We start from the raw sequence: 23513 nt of genomic DNA on the forward strand, positions 1-23513 counted from the left end.
GCCACACACTCAGCACCTGCTACTCCAATTAGGGTCCAAGTCCAAGGGGGTTGGGGACCACGCATGCAAAGCATGCTTGCAAGGCAGTGGGTCTCCCAGTACCAGTATTAGATTAAAATTTTTAGGTTGGTAAAAGTGATACTGAAGCCTACACTATATAAGTTATAGTGAAAGTGAAATTCACAGGGAAGGTCCATCCTGCTGCACACACCTAGAGACACACCTCAGATAAATAGAAAATGATCACCAGGTCAACAGGTGACGCAATAAAAAAGTGCGCTTTGGCCAGGCATAATACATTACACACGTTTTTGTTGCAAAATTATGAAATATGCTAAAAAAAAAAATTCCAAACTGCTGTTATGTAAATGTTTTCCAGTCTCTGGGCTGCTCTCTCCATCTCCAACTATAAAGCTCTTTCTGATTTTGATTAATATTATTACCACTGCCATTTTACTTTACCTTTACCATTTTATCTCTATGGAACACACACACACACACACACACACACACACACACACACACATAGCTATGGCATGGCAAAACAACATCATAAGTGGATGTGTGCAGCCAACTGTCACTCTATATCTGAAAGTAAATGAGGAATGTTAACACTGTTAGTCTGGGGCAACTACACAAAAGAGGAATAAACCAGGTATAAAACCCACTATAATTATTTAGTGAAGTTTGTAGCAACAAATGAATGCCAATATACAACATACTAGATAATGATGTTTGGATTTGAAACTTGAACTGCTGGACTTGGTATTGATTTGGACTCCAGCAACTTGGGCCTGAGCAGCCTTGGCAGTTAAAATGGCTGAACAGTAATGTAATGACCCAGCCTGTGCAGGGTACTTTTATCCCCTGGCCTTCAATTCTCCACAGGGTCGTTTCAAAGTGATAGGGCCACACTTTGATAGTCGGTGGATAAATAGCTCCGCATACATCCTGTGATGGTCACCCAGGCTTTTATTTCCAAAATTATCAACACTCTGCAGCGTGAAGCGCAGCCAACTCTTTCCTATATAGTACCTGTTAAATTTGTGCAGTGGCCCAAATCCACTTGGCTGTGGCTTCAAATGGCATCGAGCCATCCTGGAGCTCACTGCTGGACTACTGGCTGCTTCAAAGACAGGAAGAGCTGGATCAAGACTCTTTATCACCTCCTGCCTATGAAATATTGATCTTGTAGCTTCAGGGCTTTTAACTTGTGTCCTGGAGATATTTATTTCTCAGAGGATGGTAGCGGGGGGCATATTGTGAGCTTGCTTCATTTGCCAGGCTGTAATAATTCAATGTGAATTTCTAAACTATTGGGAGAGGTTGATATATTGGTGTCAGCAATATAGTGGTCCACATGCCCTTCAAATCTAATAACTTCCTACGCGCTTATGTTAACAGCTTGCTCATAAAGTGCTTATATTACATGTTATATATCCTGTTAATTTGCTCATATTAATTCAGCTGTATTTCATGTCAGCTATGACACCAGCTGGAAACTATAAAAGGTGGTAAGGTCTAGCTGGTGATCATCATCAACACCCACAAGTAGAAACAGAAATATAAGTTATATATATATTAAGATATAGAAATTATATCTGCAGGGAAGCATAATTTTATTCTTTTCCAGGCTTAAAATACTGGATTTGTAGGGTTTATATTATTCAGACTCTGCCTACTAGACTGTAACTATTGAGGTGACTTGACTGACATCAAGTTCTGTGGTGCACAACTGACTACAGAATGTCATACCGTTTAGACTAAACAAACACTGAGTCACTGACTGTTAATTCACTGTTAATTCTGGCCATTTAAGCTGTGTCTCTTCCACTTGGAAGCTGTGTTTGTCCTGCATTTTACAAAGCATGGGGGTTTGGCTAAGGAGTTGGGATGCTTGTCAAATGGTTGAATGTTAAACCGTTGTTAAATCTGTCCACACACGTTCCTGTTGTTGGAATCAGAGGTGGGGCTATGTTAGACATTTCTGTAACCTTCCTAAATTGCCAATGCAACAAGAATACTCATTTAAAGCAGCAATTTGCCAGGTTTGTGGGTGTGAGAAGGTAAGTAGGGTGTGAACTCCTCTCTCTAGCTCAATTTTTTCATTCTTTACACAATTTACACTATTTCTGGCACTTTTTGCAACAGTATCAGTGTCTTCCATTAAACGTTGCCCAAAGCATGTGCCAAAATCCCCACATTTAAAAGATGAATGTGGCTAATTAATGTGGAAAACTTATAAACACTTGCCTTCTAACATGGTTGGACAACACGTCCTAGGAACTAGTTCTTTTCCTGCTAGCCCTGCCTTTAGCTGTCACTGTTTAATGGGTCCAGTTTTGGTCATGGACAATGATCACACTTTGAAAACTCTCAGTAACAGGTAGTCCTGTGACCTCAGCACTTTGTACATTACCCCATGATCTGAATAATAATACGTAACACAACCAGTACTCAAATCAGATATTTGTCTAACTAACTAACTATAATTGGCTAACAACATCATAAATCATTTTTTGTCATTAATTAGCTCATTAATCACTAATTAATTGCCCCTTAGAATTTATAATTATAATATTAATTTTAAAAAATGTAAAAAAAATATATATATTTTACTTTAATATTAGCCTATCTAGTCCATGAATACAAAGGCAGATATTCCCTGCACTATGTCACATATTGGTGCACTGCAGAGTATTATGCTTTGGTTTCGGCGCTGTCTTCTCCCTTGAATGCACACAGCTGAGGTCAACCTAACAGAAGTCCACTGCTACAGTTGTTTTGGTGTATGTGTTACATTTGGAGTGATTTAATATGAGCGGAAAGGTAAATGAAGGGTTGCAGAGGAAGGTTTTAAGCAAGCGGATGCCTGGCTGCTGTAGTGGCATTTTTTGCATGCAGTGCTTGAGTCAGGCCTTTAGCAATGGTTTTGTTATCCACAATATGTTCTGTATACAAGCAGCTCAGTAGATATAAGTCACAGGTCAACTAAAGGTCTAGGCTGTTTCATAATTCATCAGGGCAGCAGCATAGCTAGCCTCCGTTTTCCCTTGTTACTGATGAATAGTCATGCATAGATCGGATCTGTTGGTATTTTAGTATCAACACTATTTTTCATGTTAAAGTGGTCTCACTTTAATCCACCGCATGCTAAAACAGTCACACTGGAATGTGCTTTCCTCAACAACCCAGAGATTTGTATTTAAAATCTGCCTTGCAGAGTCTGCAAAGACTTTGTCTTGACAAATCTGAACTGGCACTGAGAACTCCACATAAACAGTACCTTTCTCATGAATGTGTTTTGGTTGCTCATTTTCCCCAGCTATTATAGTGCGCAGTGAGAAAAGATGGTCTCAATTATGCAAGCACTGGGCATTCAGCGCAGTTGTGCATGCACCTGTTTTTAGGGAGTAGTGTTGGTGGGTTGAAATAATGCAAATGCCCGGGGTTTTGAGAATGCAGGGAAGTAAAGTTTGGTGAGTTAACTGCAGTCGCCCCAACAGCACTGTTTGTACAGTAACAGTCTTTTCATATTGCTGCTACATTCACATCTCTACCCTGTTAATGATGAGCGGACAAAAACATTCATAGGCTGATGGAGATTTTGACCTTTTACCGACCACTGTTCCGCCAGCGGGACATTAGCACTGTGTGCACCTTTTACAGACTGCCAGTATTGTGATACATGTAGTCTATTGTTGATAGATTTGACTCTTGCATTTTTAGCTCTTGTGGTCATTAAAAGAATAGCCCTGTCACAAAAATGAATCATCATAATGCACAGCTGTCATGTGCAACTGGGACCTTAAAAATATAGAGTCTCCATGGGGCCAGGTAGGGTACTTAAGCTATTTATTACTGCACTGTTATAAAGATAGGGGATTTTTTTGTCCATTTAAATGTTTTTTTTTTAAATTATTGATTGGTAACAAAAGCATAAAACCTTAATTAGTGCTACATGACATTAGTGATGATACTTTTAAAGCGGTATTAATTGATTAATAGATGTTAAATGCTCCACTATGTTCAACAGCTAGTCGCTAACTTTAGCTCTGTCAAACCCCACTAACAGGGGCTGATAATTTTGTCTGGCAAAAACAGGCCTAATTAAATGTACTCAGCAGAGAAAATGAACAGCCAACTCCTAATAAGCTTTTTCTATAAGTCACTCTAGCACAGATAGTCCCACCCTGAAGCATACTCTGCTTTAAGGTCTATTTTCCTCTAAACAGACCATACTTTACTAAATGAACATCATATTGTATTAAAGAAGACTTGAAACTAGCGACTGAGACCATAAACTCATTAGGAAAGTGTTTACTGAGGTAATAAATCAGCTGAAAAGTAGGGTCATTTTACCATCATTTCTAATGGAGCCTGACTTCTTTTTACAACCAGAGGCTGTTCGATAGAATGCAGTTTTAAGGGACTTCCGCGTTCGCTTCGCTTCACTTGAAATGAACTTAAGATGGACACTGTCAAAAGCCAATGACAGCTAAGACTTAAATAACTGCATAGTAGACTGCAATTGCTTATACAGAGTATAAATAAACAATTCAATTAAATTTTATTTATGTAGCGTCAAGTCATAACATAAGTTTTCTCAAGGCACTTTTCATATAGAGCAGGTCTAGACCGGACTCTTTACATTATTATGCATTACAAACAGTGATTCACTCATCAATTTTCATGCAGTGCCACTCCTTACCAATCACAAACACAGACACACAAGTTAGAAGGGGTCTTGGTTAAGACTGCAATGTTGCTCACTCCAAGTTTGCTCTTGAAAGTGTACAAAACGCTCTCCACTTTTTCCCCCCTCAGCACAGAAAACTTTTTCCCCCCTCAGCACAGAAAACAAGTGGCTGGTCAAAAGACTTGTATGATTGCTGTTTGAGCAGCAGTTCTAAAGTTGGTCAGCAGTGTGGTGGTGATTCTTTTACAAATTGTGCAGGGTGGCTTTCAACTGCAGCGACTATCGGCCTTCAGTGTCTGAAAGAGACAAGACAGATGACAACAATTGTTATGTACTGGGTGTCCCATAATTCCAAATAGTTAAATCTCTTCTGTAGTATTGTGAGCTTCAGGCGGTTGCATTTCCAGTCTGTCTTTGTCACTCATCTTGAGTTGTCCTTGAATCACCATCCAGCCTGAGGATGAGGTAAGCACCATCTAATATTCATCTGAATGTCCATTTTGCTATCACTCCAGTACTATATATTTTATTATATTTTCAGTCTGACATTGCCTTTGTATTTGCTGTTTTCTGTGGGGGAGGATTAAATTTGCCCTTACTAGACTGACTATATGACTTCTTATAGGACTTCTCAATTAATGAGTTTTTATAGTTGTAATTAAATATCTCTCAATTATGTGGTTTAGTCATTTTGATGTTGCTCTTCCTACTCTTTCTTTAAATAACACTTCATAAAAAAAATAAGAAAATTTAAAGAAATTTGTGGGTTAGCTAACAACAATAAAAATATATCTTGACAAACTAGAATGTAAGGGCAAGTCATTTAATGTTACCTGACACACAAATCATGGCTGGAACTGCTGGAATAGTGATGTGTGTGAGTTCACACACCAGATTTATTTTCAGTGTGCACACAGAACGGACAGCTAGCGAACCGTGAGGAGATCTTCACTGAATCTGACAAAAAGACGTGCATTGAATTAGAAATTCTTACACCACCTTTAAGGCCTCTTCTGTAAAAACTTAGCCTTGTCCATGCACTTTAGAAGTAGGTGAAGTTGTGCCAGAAAACCCTTCTCTGCCCTTACGTCTGACTGACGTGTTTGGCACATCTGTTCATTTACAGTCTGAATAACTTAACATGTTTACAGGGAATCACAGTAAAGGTTTAATACAAAGATAATGTGCTTGTTATATAAGCTATAATGCATGAAATGTGTCCTAAAAAAATAAAAATAGACAAGGCATTAAATAGTTCCATGGTGCAAGTGTTCTTCATCAAGGCTGCATCATATACTTAACAAAAAGACAAAGGAGGCTGTGTTAATTAACTCAAGAAATAATTTAGAAAATCACAGAGATAGGTCTTTTTATACAGCAGACAAAGCACAGATGTACTTAATAACATTAATAATGCATTCCACTGAGGGGTTCCAGTTTCAAGGCCCTGCTATTATTCAGGCTAGCTAACTTGGATGTCTTACAGGGATAGATAAATGGAACAGAACGAAGGTTACGATATGGAATCCCTAGTTCTATAAGCACAGGCGGAGCTACCTCCTCCAATCACACACACGCACTAGCCCACTGAAATTTTATCGTGCACGTAGCCGACCAATAGGACGTCACTACTGATACGTGTGTGAGGTATAAATACTGCCTAAATAGTGTCCCTACTGCCTCAGCATCTGATCGCCTCTTCAGCAGACAGCGGCAGGGCTCATCGGTGGAGGGCTCCGCCTGTGCTTATAGAACTAGGGTTACCATATCGTAATTTTTTTGTTCTATCTCACACAGGCTCTGCCCTCTACTGGACTCTATGGGTACAGTGGGTGGAGCCCGATGACTGTCCGCCCTAGGCTTGACAAGCCAAAGTCCACCACACCAACCCGGTCTGCCACAGGCCAGCCAAAGCCCCGACCACCACATCACCTAGTGACAGAATGGTGGGACACCCCTGAGAAGGTCGCTGGACCGATAGGGGCTTGGCCTGACCATTAATACCTGCACTGCTCTGACTTCTCACTAAAACTTCAGGCACTGCCAGAGTATGTTCCACCTCTACACCCAGTAGTCACCAGATCCTCATTTTTTCAGATCCTAGGTCGCACTTGCTAGCTGGATCCTGAGAAGGAGCCCGACATATCCAAGAGATAGAAACGCACAATCGGGCACAGTAAAGGCCAAGGTGCCATTGTGCAGATCTCTTCGACACACACCCCGCTGAAAAAGGGTCGCAGACACTTCCACACTTCCGAGTGGAATGTGCACGCACCGCTAAGGATGGGTCTGCTTCAACCCATGGACAGGCTTGGGAGATTCCCTCACAAAGCCAGCTGGCCAGGCTCTTCTTGGACAGGGTTTTACTGACCTCACTATCACTGAAACAGACAAACAGCTGACTAGTGCATCGAATGGGGGCTGTGTGCTTTACATAGGACGTTAGCCTAGCACACATGGACAATAGATGCACTCTCACCTCCCTGCACCCTAAGTTGGGTAGGGGGGTAGAAAGCATCCAGATTTATTGTCCTGGACCTGAACATGCTCCTTATACTCTTAAGAACAAAGGAGGTGTGTTGTCTCAATCTGGCTGCACTGTGGACACCAAGAACCAGCATGCAGCTGGGGTGAACCGACAGGCACACAGCTCACTCACCTTCATAACAGAGGTGAGAGCAAGGCGCAGGGTTGTTCAAGAGATAGCATTTTTAATGAGGACTGCTCTAGGGGCTCATAAGGTGCAGATATTAGAGGCACCAACACAAGCAGCAAGTCCTACTGAGGCGCTGAGAGACACGACACTGGTCGCTGCCTTCTCACACCCTGCAGAAAGCGCATCACGAGGGAGTGGGTGAAGACTGTTCTGTCACCAAACCCCCTGTGACAGGAGAGATAGCTGCAGCGCGACAGACCCTTCTCCATCAGACCTTGCAGGAAAGAGAAAACGTCTCCCACCGAACAGGTAGGCAGATCCGTCTTTACAGCAAGGCCAGGGCTTCTACCAGAATGACGAAATGACCGTTCCCGCCTCACCTAACTGGAGGGATGAGATGGGGTGGAGGGGAACACAAACAACAGCCCTTCTGGCAATGACGTGTGTGTAATGTGTCCATCCCCAAGGGTGGGCTGTCCTGTGGCTGAATTGAGAACCACAGCGGGCAGCGGGTGTTGGCAAAACGGATCCACCTCCGCTCTCCCGAAGCGAGCTCAGATCTGCTGAACCACATTGTTGTGCAGTCTCCACCCGCTCTGTTGGGGGCCAGCCCTCAACATGAGGTCAGCCACCGCCGTTCTCCAAGCCTGGGACGTGGTGGGCTTTCAGAGACAGCAGGTGTTCTGACGAGTGTGTAACACTGGACCACTGCTACACAACATTAAAGGACGCCTATCGCTCTGTTCCCCGTGCAGCCTTGGGACTCTCTGATCACTGTCTGGTTCATCTTCTCCCGACACACAGGCAAAAAGTGAAATCTGCTAAACCTGTTGTAAAGACTGTTAAAAGATGGACCAACGAGTCAAAGCTGGAGTTACAGGCCTGCTTTGACTGCACTGACCTGGACGAACTAACTGACACTGTGACATCTGACATCAGTTTTTGTGAGGACGTGTGTGCCGACTAAAACCTTCCGCACACACAATAACCAAAAACCCTGGTTCACAGCTTCGTCAGACCAAAGAGGAGGTCTTCAGAAGCGGGGACAGAGTCTTGTACAACCAGGCCAGGAACACGCTGACTAAAGAGATCAAAGCTGCAAAGAGGTGCTATGCTGAAAAGCTAAATAACAACTTTGCAGCCAACGACACTGCGTCAGTGTAGTCGGCCTACAGACGGGAGGTTGATCAGCTGGCTCTCTGGTGCGGTCAGAACAACCTGGAGCTTAACACGCTCAAAACTGAAGAGATGACCGTGGACTTCAGGAGGATCCCCCCCTACTCTGCCCCCCATCACCATACTCAACAGCCTTGTGTCTGCTGTCCACAATATCCCAGGACCTGAAGTGGGAGCCCAACACTGACACCATCATGAAGAAGGCCCAGCAGAGGATGTACTTTCAGCTCAGGAAGTTCAACCTGCCTAAGGACTTGCTGATCCAGTTCTGCACAGCCATCATCCAGTCTGTTCTCTGCACCTCCATCACTGTCTGGTTTGGATCTGCCACCAAAAAGGACTGGAGCAGACTACAACGGACAGTCAGGACTGCAGAAAAAATAATTGGTGCCAACCTGCCCTCCATTCAGGACTTATACATTTCCAGAGTCAGGAAACGGGAAGGAAACATCACTGCAGATCCATCTCACCCCAGACAAAATCTGTTCCAGCTTCTCCCCTCTGGTAGGCGCTACAGAGCACTGTACTCCCAAACCATCAGACTCAGGAACAGTTTCCTCCCACAAGCCATCACTCTGATGAACAGCTGATTTCTGACTCACAGCGTCAGGAACAATCAGCACCTGTTTACTGGTTTCCACTTATAATTTATTTATTCACCATTCTCTATTTCAGGGCTGTTCATACCATGTCATATTGAATATATACTGTATACCAATACACCTACCTCAGGTCATAAGGTCATAGGTCTTATTTATTTTTTCCAGCATCCTTTGCACTATGCTCCATCACACTGTGTACATGTGTACATGGATGCATGTATGTGTACCTGTATATCATATCCACATTCAACATGTACATAATGAGAATAATAGTTTACTCTTGCATCCTTTGCACTCTGATCACTGCAATATTTGTCAATATGTCTATATTGTTTTGTTCATAGTGTGTATATTAGTGTTGTCTATACTGTAGTTTGTGTCTGATTTTATTTTATTATTATTTTATTATTGTGTTATGGTAATTTTGTTTAGTGAGCACATCATGAGCAATGTACAAACCTGAGTCAAATTCCTTGTATGTGTACACATACCTGGCAATAAAGTTGATGTCCAGTAGAGGGCGGAGCCCGTGTGAGATAGAACCATTGTTTGTGCTGTTAGTTACACCTGTGCTTTTCCTGTTTGAAAAATCAAATAGGCTTCCGTATAAAAAAAGGCCTGATTTTGATCACATTTTTTCCCTTCAAATTATTTGATATCTGCATGTGACCCCGACTTTCACTGAATGCCTTACTAGAGGAGTATCTGACAATAAGGATCACAAAACAAATATAATGATACATCACCATTTTATAAAACAGGTAGGTATACAATCGGATTGGTTCATAGTAGTGATGGCAAGTTTAACTCTTTTGACAGACTCGAATCTTCAAATCTCGTTCACTAAAATGAACTAATCTTTTTTGAGTCGTTCTCAAACACGGAAGGCTTCCTGGCTTGCTTTATTTGAAGTATAATGCACAAATTCACCTCTTGCTTACTGTATATCATCATTATATAAACCCTGGGCCCACAGCTAAATTCAAACCATGTAAACAACAGAATATATGTTGTCTATATGCAATCACCGCTACTCCGGCGGTACACTGCATTCTCTGGCGGACCTGGATCAGCTGTTAGCTGTAACACACCACAGAGCCAACGTTAACGTTGCTATGCGGCTATGTTTTAATGACTGGGTCAGTTTGTTTTGGAGAGGAGACGACCTCGGAGGTTATTCGGCTCCCGGTAGAACCCTGTCAGGGCTCTGAAGTGGAGCGGACCCAGAACAACTCTCCCAAGCTGTTGCTGTTGTAAATACTAGCAGGACTAAAGTTAAGATACGGCTGTGTTAAAACTATAATGTGACAAATGAACGACTCAAACCTAGAGACCCACAGTTGCTATGAGTCGTGAACTAATCAGTTCTGTTTCCTGTGCTGCCTGCTTACCACAGTCCTGTAGCCGATCTGTCACGTGACAAATGAACGACTCAAACAGACCCACAGCGCATACAACGGGTATGACGTCGAATTCCTTTGCACAGATCCGTATCACGCGGCGACAAACAGGGTTCAAGTTAATAATAATCTGAGCTCCATGGGGGTCTCACGCCCCATTTACACCTGGTTAAAATTGATCTGATACAGAATAATAAATAAAAAAATAATGGAGAGAGATACGGAGAGAAATCATTGCTTATTACGTGATTAAACATTTCCCTCTCTCACACACACGAAAACGCACAAATACACCCACACAGCAGTCCACTAATGGAGTTATGTAAACTGAGGTTCAGGAACAGGACCACGCCTCTCTCACTTATTCTAACACCTGCGCTTCCTTCAATTCCTCTAATCAACCACCCGTACTTCATTCATTCCGTCCACCTGAGCTTCTCAAATCCAGTCACATGCGCTCACGTATATAAGCTGTCTAACCCGTTTTCTCTCTCGTTTCTCAGTTCTCACATCCCTCCCACCCAAACCCTGCTTGTTCACCTCTTTTAATGGGCAGCACGGTGGCCCAGCGGCCAGCACTTCGGTCGTGCAGCAGAAGGTTCTGAGTTAGACCTCGCTCAGCCCAGGCCTTTCTGCACAGAGTTTGCATGTTCTCCCCGCGTTTGAGTGGGTGTCCCCTGGGCGCTTCGGCTTCATCCCACCATGAAAGACTTCCTACCACCGCTAAAATCCATAATTCTGCCAAGTAATCATTTCGTCTTCTTCTACAACAGGAACCAGAGGGGGGTTCATAAGACCAAGCTGCTTATCGAGACAAGCCCCCACCCTGAATCTCGACCCCTCGGGTTCCTTGTCGCTCTGGCCACCAAACCCTAAACAACCTCCTCAACCCCTTTATCCCTCTTTTCTCGACCCCTTCATCCCTCTTCTCCCGATCCCTTCTCTCCTCGACCCCTTCATTCCTCAATCCTCGACCCCTTCTCGCCTCGACCCCGTTCATCCCTCTTCTCTAGACCCCTGTTCATCCCCCTCCCCTCTCGACCCCTCCTTTTATAACTATTCATCAAAATAAACTACTATAAAATCTAACATTGGCGTGGTCCTTGTTAGTGGATTTGTCCCAGATGTCTGTGATATTTGAACAAACAAAGTTTAAGTTTCAATAGCCTGTTCAAAGACTATTGCTCAAGGAGAGACGCAATTCCGCCCTTTATGGTAGGTATAATATTAAATTGTTATTATTTTATGCACTGCTGGCCGCCGGCACACAGTAGCAATTAAGCATATTATCATATAAATTCAAGTTACCAAAGTCAATCTATTGACGCTGGACAGTTTTTAGTGGCTGCACATCAAACATCAACGTACATACATATAAATAAAAGGTTCTAATAATTCTAGCCTTTGATGTATGTTGCTTAGCAACCATCACCGGCAGCCTGGTGGAACTACTTTTTGTATTCAAAAAGAAATGTCAAAAGTCAAATTGTAGTTCTTCTATTTGCCTACTTTCTTTTTGCCATACTTGGCAACCTTCACGTCGGCCTGATCAACCCCCCTTAACTGTGATATAATATGCGTATACCATGGCCTGTCATGAGCTATTGCTTAATTAACCAATTTATTAAAACTCAATTTATTAAAATTACATTGAGTCAACTTCACAATGGCGATGACCAGTGGTATAACAGGGACCACTTTTTAATGCAGGTAAAAGCTTAGCCTTGATCCTGGACCATTGTCATATGTACAACCACTGTTCAGTAGAGGCCTATCAGTCATAGTTATTTGTTAAAAATGGGTTTAAATGTCATTCTCTTCATTTAGAAAACAGTGTTGTAATGCACAACTGTCCATGGACACACCACAGCATGCCCCAAAATGTTATAATATCACTGAAAAGCAAGTTTGGGCTTTAAAACGCAGGGTCAGAGGGACATTGGGACTCATGAATAAAATGTTTTATTCATTAAATTTGTGGATAAATGTTCCATATTGCAGCTTACAATACCTTTCCACATGGCTGCTGGTGTCCAAATGCCAAGGTAAGTGGGCTTACATCAACAGGACACAAGTCAAAAGTCAATGTGTAGGAGTCAGCTATAAAGCTTTAAACCTGTTATATAATCCAATTATTTACGTTCAGCCATATTCCTTCCTTACATAGAAATTGACCTAGCTTTTTAGGGTCGATGAACTTTGTATTGATGAGCTTTTGTCCATTTTGAAGTTAGTTTTAGAAATAAAGAGCAAGTAAGGCAATTTGTGAAAGTACGTGTTTTAAATTGTTGTCAGTTAAAACAGGATAAATACATACATTCACTAAATACAAGTGGAATGTATTGATTGAACCAAATGATGTATTACTGGATGGTTTGGCTTACTTAAATACAAAATAGTCAAATATACGCAGTTTCCTCACAATCTACTTCAGCTGTTAGACTGCATGAATTATGCTGAACATTTCCACTCACACTAGACAAAATCAAATGGCATCGAGAACTTTTATTCCATCTATTAATGTTTTTCTCAAGCAAAGCACAAAAAGCTCCAAACACAACTGACATTTCTGAGCTGACCTTTCTCGCACAGTCTCTTGTTAAGATCATGACCAATTAAATGTGGATTTTAAAAATAAGTGGTACATTTTCCTGAGTGAGCAGAGTGTGACACAATCTAAAGCATACAGACATTTGTAGCTCAGTTAGCGTGGCAAAAAGCCCACTCAGTAGTCTGTTGTATTGAGCGAGCACTGTAATTACAGAGCATTTTGTGGACAATGTTTTCATTCCCACACATTCATTTTCCAATAAACCTGAATTAGGTTTGTGGGGGAATTTAATCAGTGTCAAAAGGGAAAATAAAACTGGTGTGTTAGGGATGGAAGGATGAGGGTGGTAATTAAGTGCTATAGACAGTGATTCTTATAAGTGTACTAATGCTTATAGAACATGAAACATTACATATACCTTATGTAGGAATGATTAGTGATGTGACATACTTTTAAACCCTGAATAAAACCAGTAAATTAATCATTTTAATAAGAACTGAGTGCACCAACCTAGACACCAGCAGACCATACCTGTATGCAAACTAGTTACTTAGTATTTAAAGCAATTCATAGTACTTTCAAATTACTCATTTAGTGGTGATGGTCATTTAACAACAGAATATAAAACATCAGCTCAAATGGCGTCATGTGCCGTCAGACAGATGGTTCACGTAGATAATGCAAGAATTGGTGCCAAAGGTCATTCCACCATATCACATAAGTGTTGAAATGGAACAGACCTGAGAACTGTCTGATGTAAGATTGAGATTTTTCTTCTCAAAACCTGGCGCCTACATTACCCACAATGCAACTCAGTCTGTGAAAGTTTGTTCGGAGATTCTGGTTTGTTATGCTAGTAGCGGCACAAACAAAATCACAGATTTCATCCAGCCTAATAGGGTAATGGATTTCCTTATTTATTATTTGATTTGGTAGCAAATATTGGTTTCTGTTCGCCTTTTAAAACAATGTGCAGGTTAACCATGCGTTTTAAATAGCCTAATTAATTATTTGATCATAAATTATTAGTTAATCATTTTCGGCGGGCGGAACATTTCACGCGAACCGGCACTTAATAATTTACAAATTAAGCACTGGGACACGCCAATAACTGGAAATAGACTTTGATGTGTATAATTTGTGGAGGTAAGGATGTCAGTGTTGTGTTTACAACTTGTTTCAACTTCCCCAAGTGGCTTAAAATAAATCAATAAATCAATCAAAAAGTTATTGCAGGTTTAACTTCATGTTTATTGTCTGTTATCTTGGTCCCATCTTTAGATGCAACACTTTATTGATTTATTGTATTAATATATCATTTTTTAATGTAGTGGTTTAGCAGGCTCCTGAGCTACACTAATGTCCTCTCATAATATTTATTAATCTGTGTGTCAGTGTTATTACTGTTGTTGTGCCAGTATGACCTTGTCTACTGAGACTTGTCTTATTTGTGTTTCTTTTTTTGTTTGTGACTGTGCAAGGGTGACCAAACTAGTTTATCCTCTGGGGATCAATAATGTTATATGATAATCTAAGATACTGCAATCTGCATTATGCGTTTTGTTTTACTGACGAAATTACTGTGTAACACACCTGTGATCAGGAACCCAATAAATGTCACAAAACAAACGTTACTAGCTTGTTCATCACTAACATATTCTAATGCAAATAGAATTTGAATCAGCCAGTGTTTCTGGGTCCTCTTTTCACAGCAAGTCCTAAAATGTAGTGCAGAAACACCACCTGCGTTTCTCTGTTGTTGTTTTTTCAGTTTTCAGATAGTACACAGTGTTGTACAAATCAAATACACCCTGTTGTTTTGGCTGCATCTTTCCAACTGTGTACTCTCTGCTGCATGCATATCCACATCAAGTACAAGCCAGCTCTTATGATGAATGTCCATGCACAATCCCTCAAAGAACACTTCACTTGAAAATATTGGCCACAGGACCATTGTGGTTGGTGTGTGTAATGGATACAGAGACACAGGCTACTGCCCTTATATATCAAACAGAGCAGCATGTGAGCTGCAGTTGTCCTAACATAGCAGTATTACACAGCTACTTATCACTTTTAATGGAGTTTAATGACATTAGGCCTAGTCAGCAGAGTACATTCTTCTGGTAGCAGGGAAGAGAAGCAGACTGGGGGTGGCAACATCTGGCTGGGGACATGCAGTAAATGATTTACAGAATACATTTAGTTTTAAAAGACCTGTAAAGTGATGACACTAAGAGAAGAGATAAGACTATGTTGTTTGAGATTCATTTCATTAGTTAAGGCAGCACTATGCTATTTGCAATCTACCTGTGGTGTAACACCCCAAAGCACAATTCAAAAACCAAGCAGACAGGGATTGAAGTCTTTACTCAAAATCAAAAGGCAGGAAGGAGTCAGGGAAACAGGCAGGCAAACAAAGATCCAAGGTACAGGCAGAAGATCATGCAAACAGGTAACAAGCAGGCAGAGGAAGTGGCTGGAAAGCTTTGTGAACAACACATAAGGAGATGTGTTGTGGACAGGTGGAAATGGGCCAGTATATATAGTACATGCAGGGATAATGAGCAAAGGGGGAACAGGTGAGCATGTGGGTGGGACAGTCAGACTGTATTTTTGCCTGTATTTGTTTACAATGTGACACAGATAAAAGTAGCACAGTATGCAGCAGCAGTGGATGTACAGACAATTGTCACTGGTTTACTTTGATACTGAGGAAAACCTAAAAATGTGAGGGCAAGTTCTAAAGTTTTTCCGTGATTTCTAAGCTTATTTTGGATGTTTATTCGCAAACAATCATATGTGTGTAAAAGTCTGAATGCAAAACTAAGTGTATCATGTCTGTCATTCAGATTTGAGTGAGTTATGACCGCTCAGCCAAGGGCTTACGCTGCTTCTGTTACTGGTGATTGTGCTGATAAGCAAACTACAGAGTAACTTCCCGTTGCTTTAAGAACACCTTCATGTACCTTGTCACCATTTTCACCTCACCTCTCTCTGCTCACCCCCCTTAATATCTCTAAACTTGTAGCGTCCTAGGGAGGTGTGGCCCCCTCGATTAAACTTTTCATGGTAATGGAGAAACTGTCACACATGTATGCATTAAAACTACCAAAAAATGTAATAGGATACTTTATGACCTTGGTGACCTCCTGAGTCTTGTAGTGTTAGCTCCTAATATATGCACGGATGACAATCAGAGTCCCTCCAAACCTGTAAACCACAACAAACCTACACCTACACCTACACCAACGTAACAGTCTCTAGCCTTAAAAGAGCATAACCACTTCTAATGGCAGTAGAGCAAGTAAGTAAGAGATGTGACGTCACCATATTTCCCCATGCAATATGATTAGAAAAGTGAGGTTCACACTTTTTTTTTGAGGTTCACATTTGAGGCAAGGAACGCTAACTTGTTACTGATTGAGGACAGTCATGATTTAAAAGCAAATAAATTACATTACAGAAATTAAAGATTAAAGAAATTGAAGGCACCTAATAATTTACAAAGTAAGCACTGGGTGCAGGCACTTACGTGTTTGGCTGCAGTCTGGTTACAAAAAGTATCAAATGAAGTACTGGTTTGACTGGAGACGTTTTGATACTACTCGATACTAGGCTGTTTCGCTCGATACCATAAAGGTATTGAGTAGTGATACCCATCCCTACTAGCTGCACAGCGCTGAATCGATGTGGAAATAAAGCCTGCTATGCAATACTAGGCCTCGCTGATTACTGTACAAAAACACAACTTTATACACTGGTTTTGGTGAAACTGAATCTTATTTAATGGGGAAGATATTGTCACACTTAGTTTGTATGTTACAAGTTACTTTAGCCACTAACTTTACTGCTAACAGCAGCTGCCACTAGCGGCTCAATTAGCTGTGCAGCTAGCCATCCTATTGCTGATTTTGCCCGGACTGGAGGCGTGGTACTACGGGGGTGTAATGGTGTTTACACCTCTAACATTATTACAGAAGCTTACATGCAAGTACAGCTATCTGTACACCACGAAACTTCATAAATCACAGAGTTGAGGCAGAGCAGCCAGAGGACATTAGAGGGAAAACCAGAAAATATTTACCTTTCCTTAATAACCGTAAAAGCACTTTCGGTGAGACACACTGAACAACCTCCTGCTCCAGCTTGATGGAATGACTGTTTCTATAGAATAGAATAGAAAAGCTGGTATATGTCATTTTTGGGGGCCAGATGTGAATGATTCAGATATGATGTCACTCCTAATGCTTGTTGACATTCAACTGTTTCCGAGGGATCTTCAAGATTTACAAATGGCTGAAGAAACAAATATGATATAGGCTCACGGTGTGTCATTTTCATATACTGAACTCTTCTTATCCAACTAGGCAAAGGTAAATCAGTTTTGAGGAACTTGTTCTTTACTTGAGTATTTCCACTTTTAGCTGCTTTACATTTGCACTCCACTACAATTCAAAGGAAAATATTCTACTGCACTATATTTATTTACTAACTTTAGTTATAGTTACTTTCCAGATTCAGATTAATAATACAAAATACAAATAAACTATGATGTCATATTATAGGTTAAAATCTGATAAGATAAGGCTTTATTGATCCCTGTAGGGAAATTCACAAGCTACGCTGTAGTATATAAAGTAATAGAAATTATCCTCACTTTTACCAGCTGCAACATTAAAGTAATTACACATTAACGGATAAGTTATTATAATCCAATAATATAATACACTGTACATTATTTTGAAATGGAGAATTCTGCATAATGAGTCATTCTGATGCCAGTGCTTTTTTAAGTTATATCTTCAACGCGACAGTGTTAAAATAGTATTTTCAAGCAGCAGAGTAAGGTTTAAGCAGCAGGTGGATGCCAACAAAAATGTACTGCTTGTCCATCTACACTGCACACTAAAAATCCCCCAGCACCTATTAAGTTTATAACTTTAACCAGCCTAAAAATGTTTGTCTAAAATTGTGGTGACAGGGCGTCCCTGCAGCCCAGTAATATTGCCTGTCAGAAAAGAAAAGAAAAGGGCTACGTGAAACTGCCACAATGCTGACGAAAAAACTTGTAAGACGGAGAGTTGTTTTTCCTTTGGCAAAAGATGTGTTCATCGTGAGCCAAATTCAGGTCAGATGGTCTAGTAATAGTCAGCCAGAGGCAGAGTAGCGCTCCCTCAATGTAGATGCTGTTATGTATAGATTTGAACTATCATGGCCAACCTCTTGTATGTGTGACAAAAATATTCTTGCTGGCATTGTAGAATCTTAAATAGCTTGAGATAGCATAGCAGTTTGTTGTGCAGCTGGTAGAAGACATTAACACTTTGAATCTGACAAAATGTCTCTCCTCTCCAGTGATGGTGGCATCTCAAATGTCGATTCACTGTAAAAGCCTGTAAATCCATCCACAACCCACAGCTAAAGGTATGGTCACATTACACTTTCACATTTGCTCCTTCTCCCGTTCAGTTCTATTGAAGATACATTGCACATATGATTATTATATTTAGCATCGCACCACTGCATCACTCTTACTGTACAGCTTGTAATCACTATTTCCAATATTAATTGACATTCCCGTCTTGGAATTGTGACCTGGAATGATAACGTTCCACTACTTTTACATCTGAGGATGGGGGACATTTACAGGACATGTTCACAGCCTTTGGAACACTCTTTCTCCAGTGCATTTCAGGTCCAGACCAGAGCTGATGAACAGATGACTGTAACAAGAACAGCAGAAGCACAGAAAACTATGTGGTTCTGGCAGTATGGTAACCTTATCAGATCAAAACTGTAAGAAATAACTAGTTTTAAAACAGCAGAGCATATGATCATTAATAACTGCCAATAATATTATTGGTTGCATTTTCTACAGTACCAATTATATATCAGTTGATGGCCTTACTGAGTAGCCAAACCTATTTTTGAAAAATAACAACATAAGTATGAGTATAAGCACGCTATCTAACTTAGATAGCAAAAAATATACATATATTCCTAACCCACCATAGAACATCACCCATGTACCCAGCTTTATGTGGCTATTGCATTGTGAACTAAATAACCATCTTATCTAAAGATAGAACGCAAGAATGCCCACATACTTGGTTGTGAGAAGAAGTCCTATCCATACCATACACAATCAAATCAAGGAACCAGCTACATTTACCAGACAAATTCTGGCTCTACAATGTGTAGTCACGTCAATGAACAATAGGCAAACGCAATGACAGATCCCGCGCTCTGTCAGAGCCGTTGAAAGCCGCTGTCAGGCGTATCGTAGCAACGCTGCCACTCACATTTTCTGTTTGGGTAGTGGAACATAACATGACAGACAGGCTGAGGGATAACAGAGCAGGAGGGTTTCATTCTATCTCGTACAAATCGCCCTGCCTTAATAGTCTAACCTGTAATATTTCTCTCCCGTGCTATCCTAAGATGGTGAACATGGTAAACATTTTCCCTTGTGAACATACGTATCTTAGTGTTCTCACTGTGATCATGCTAACATTAGCATTTAGCTCAGAGCACCGCTGTGTAGCCTTTAAGTATATCCTCACAAAGCTGCTAGCATGTCGGTAGATTCTTAGTCCTGTTTTTTATCATTACTGGTTATTTCTCACTGGCTAGAAACTGACAGGAAATGCATCAAAATTGGTGTTGGCATATTTTGAATTAGTTGTATAATAGGTTTTGTGCCTAGGAAATCTCCTAACATAAGCATAGGTCAAGTTATTAGACTTTAAGGGCATGTGGACAAAAGCAGCTGGCAGCGGGCCACTTTAAATATTCAGCAACATTCATGCTGAGTCACTTAGAATGAAAAAAAAAATCACACACGCAAAGACAGCCTCAAAGCAAAAGTTATGGATGTCAGAAGAAAAGTGCAATGACAGACTAACAAAGACAGGCTCAAGTCTTGCAGTATAAGGGTAACATCAGGGCAGCATCAGCACCTGTCACAGTGGAATACTGATAGGGACATGTTGCCTTGGTTATGAGCCTCGGCTCAGTCCCCCCTCCACCTACCCCCCACCAGCAACCAAGGGGCCACAGAAGCTGGATAGGGGGGCCGAGGACGAAGGCCTGCGTCATGCATCTTAATGCAAACCAGGCGCGTCAGCCTGTCAGCATGGAGCCATCTCTCTACCCTGGCTGACACCCGAGCACCTCAGCCAGTTCACCACTCGTCAGCATTTATTTTCATAAGCGGAGGAGCGGCGAGCTGTCATACTCTGGGCAAGAGCATCACTCAGATTCCCCTTTTTGTGTGTACAACTCACACACAGGACACAGGAAGTTCCTCTAAAGTCTATCACCTTTATTGTCTTGCCACGGCTACGCTGCCCCCCACACACACCCACACACAAACACAGACAACCGTTAGCTTTGGAAACTTTAAAATAAAAGGCTTCTAATGACAGATGTTCACCTCAATCATCCACAGACGGAGGATTAACAGCTTAAAAACTCTTTATCCCCAAGGAGATGGCTGACTTTTGGTCCTTCATCAGCCCTGGCTTGGCTCAGCAGGGGGAGGTAGGGATGTAGTCTTTCACCTGCAACGTGGCACTGGGTTGTTTCTTTATTTTCACCTGTTTTTTCCCTGCACTTCCATGGGAGTAATTGCAGTATGAGATGGTACTTTGAGCTGGGGCTGTTCTCATCAGCACTGAGCAATTACATATGCCCCCAGGGGTGCTGATAAAAACACACGCTGAGAATGAACTCTGCAGTGCCAGGTGATGGCGGGGAGGCTACAGCGGGCCCATATTAAACAGTGGAGGGCCACAGCGCAGTGAAGGTGAATACAGATCACTCCCACACAGGCACATGAAGCCCAGACAAACCCCAGCAAGCAGACAGCACCCCTGTACCAGACCAGGACACTGGGCTTTGTCAGTCCGCTGACCTGTGAAAGGAACCGGCCTCCATCTCCCTTGCCTCATTATAGTGGCCAACCAGGTTGATCGAATAGCATTAAGAATATCAGTCCCTCATGGCAGTGTGTGTATGGTGAGGGTATTTTTATGTAATACTAATGCATTCACTTTCAAATTTTCTTTTGTATTTACAATCGGACATCACCGATTGAATAACTATTTAAAAAAAATTATTTTTTGGCATAATAACAGTCTTCACAGTCTCTTTCTCTCTCTCTCTCTCTCTCTCAATCTCTCTCTCTCTCTCTCTCTCTCTCTCTCTATATATATATATATATATATATATATATATATAATAAAGCATAATAATAAAAAAAGCATTTAGGCTTTACAGTCTATAAATGTATATATATATGTACACAGTCTAAAAGAAGTGAAGTCAATGCGGAAATGACTTGAACCTGCATTTTTTACTAATGGACAGCAGGGAGGCACTCCACTGGCTAAAAAAAGTCTCGACAAAAGATTTTCATGAATGTTGTTTTCTGTGCTCTCAAAGTAAACATTGTTTAACTTTGTTAAAGCCACAAAGGTTTTCATTTCTAATAGCAGGTACTGTAGTGGATGGCGATTTGTCCTGGAATATGGAAAGTAAACCCCAGGAACCATCCATCCGTCATCAACCGCTTATCTGGCGTACAGGGTCGCGGGGACCCCAGGAACAACTTCACTTTTTCAGAAAGACAGATGAAAGAGACAAGAGATGAATGAGAGATTGCATTGTGTTATAGAAGCTAGTGGAGCAGAAGCTTGCCTGAATGCCTTATCATCCATCTAAAATACAGAACACCAATGTTGAAAGCACCTTTAGGATATGGTCTGACCAGATCTGGCAAGGTCAATTTTACTTTTACCCTGTGGTGGAAAAACAGCCGAGCCACAAAGTAATGTACAGGGTTGCATGCAGGAGCTAGTATGACTAGAACGCTTTTCTAAAATACTTTATTGGTGTTGCCCCCTATCCCTGCCCTCGCACTCATACGGATATAAACAATCAATAGTTCCTTAGCAATGGGTCAATCACACTCTCTCTAAAAGTGGCCAGACAGACTTCAGAGGTCAAAGTTCAGTCGTGAGATGAGGCTGGATCAGCTTGTGACAGGAAACAAATGTGCCTTCTCTCCTTCCTTACTAAAATTACATTTTTTTTGTTTTGCAGTTCCTTATGCTCTATTCTCTTGTGTGAAGTCAAAATTTTGGTTATTCTTCATTACCTTCCTCAGTGCATTTTAGCTACCAAGATGGGAACATGTTAGTTTGGCTGTTGACAATCCCCATACTCTTTTCATGGCACCTGTCTGAACATTCAACATGCCCACATACCATGCTGGGTCCGACTGAAACCATACAATCTTCTGAAAGTAATGTTGGAAAGTCTGTTGGCTGTGTGGGCATCAGCCCTTTATTTGACTTCAAACCCTACCTCGCAACTAGGACCTCTGTTTTATTTTATTTTTCATAGTTTGGGAGGAGTGAGCTCTGACTTTGAACACAGCAGGAAGTATTTGGGTGGTGGTGAAAATAAGCTCAGCCATGGTTGGCGAGACAAGCTTTCCTTGGCAGGAACTTCAACTCACTGCTGTCCAGGAGACATTTGGTTTTTCAGCTTTTGATGTGTCACATTCTGTTTGAGAAGGGGGGTTTCCACTTATAACCATAGCCAACACCAAAATTTCACTAAATAGAGTGATGAATAGAGTGGATTGGATTCTCTGCTGCACCCCCATTTTGTGATCTCCACTCATCGTGCTCAAACATCACACGTCACGTCAGGGCGACAGGCTGTAAATCACATCTTTTCCACTTGAAACAGCACATCGTTTCACACCACCCGCCTCCGTCAAATGATTGACGTTGGCGCTCGCTTCGATCAGGTTTTGACTGATGCACATTTTCTGCTTTCGAGGTGACGTGCTAGGAGGTCTGGGAGTTTATAATTTAATATTTTTAAGAGCCACCAAACTGCGTCCTCCCGTATCCCCCATCTTCACTTTTACCTCTTTCACAATCTACATTTTGTCATCATAACTGATTTTCTGTTGTTCTGGACACGACACCTATTTCTTTTTTGTCGGTCTTGGGAGTTTGTTGCTCTTCCTGAGGTTTCATCCATTTTTCCCCTTGTTAAAAGGGTTTTTTCTCGTTTGAATCAAGTGTCTAAGGACAGACCGTGTAGTATGCTGTACAGATTATAAAGCCCTAAAGGCAAATTGTGATTTATGAAATTGAGCTATCTAAATTAAATTTTCTTGACTTTTAAAAACATGGATGAAGAGAGAATTATGAGGTAGAGAAACTTCCCATCTGTAAGATTTAAATGAGAAAAAGCTTGGAGGAAAACAGCTATGGTGCTTATGAGTCTACAACTAAAGCAGCATGTTGTTGCTTTTTGCTACTTGTGCAGTTTAAGAGTGTTCTCTCATCTCTTGCTAATCATTTCTGAACCTTATGACTTCAGTTCATGTACACATGGGAATCAGAAG

Source organism: Micropterus salmoides, unplaced genomic scaffold (genome assembly GCF_014851395.1).
Source record: "Micropterus salmoides isolate LMB-PRFRI ecotype aquatic unplaced genomic scaffold, ASM1485139v1 Ms_hic_scaffold_17, whole genome shotgun sequence".
NCBI classification, from domain to species: Eukaryota; Metazoa; Chordata; class Actinopteri; order Centrarchiformes; family Centrarchidae; genus Micropterus; species Micropterus salmoides.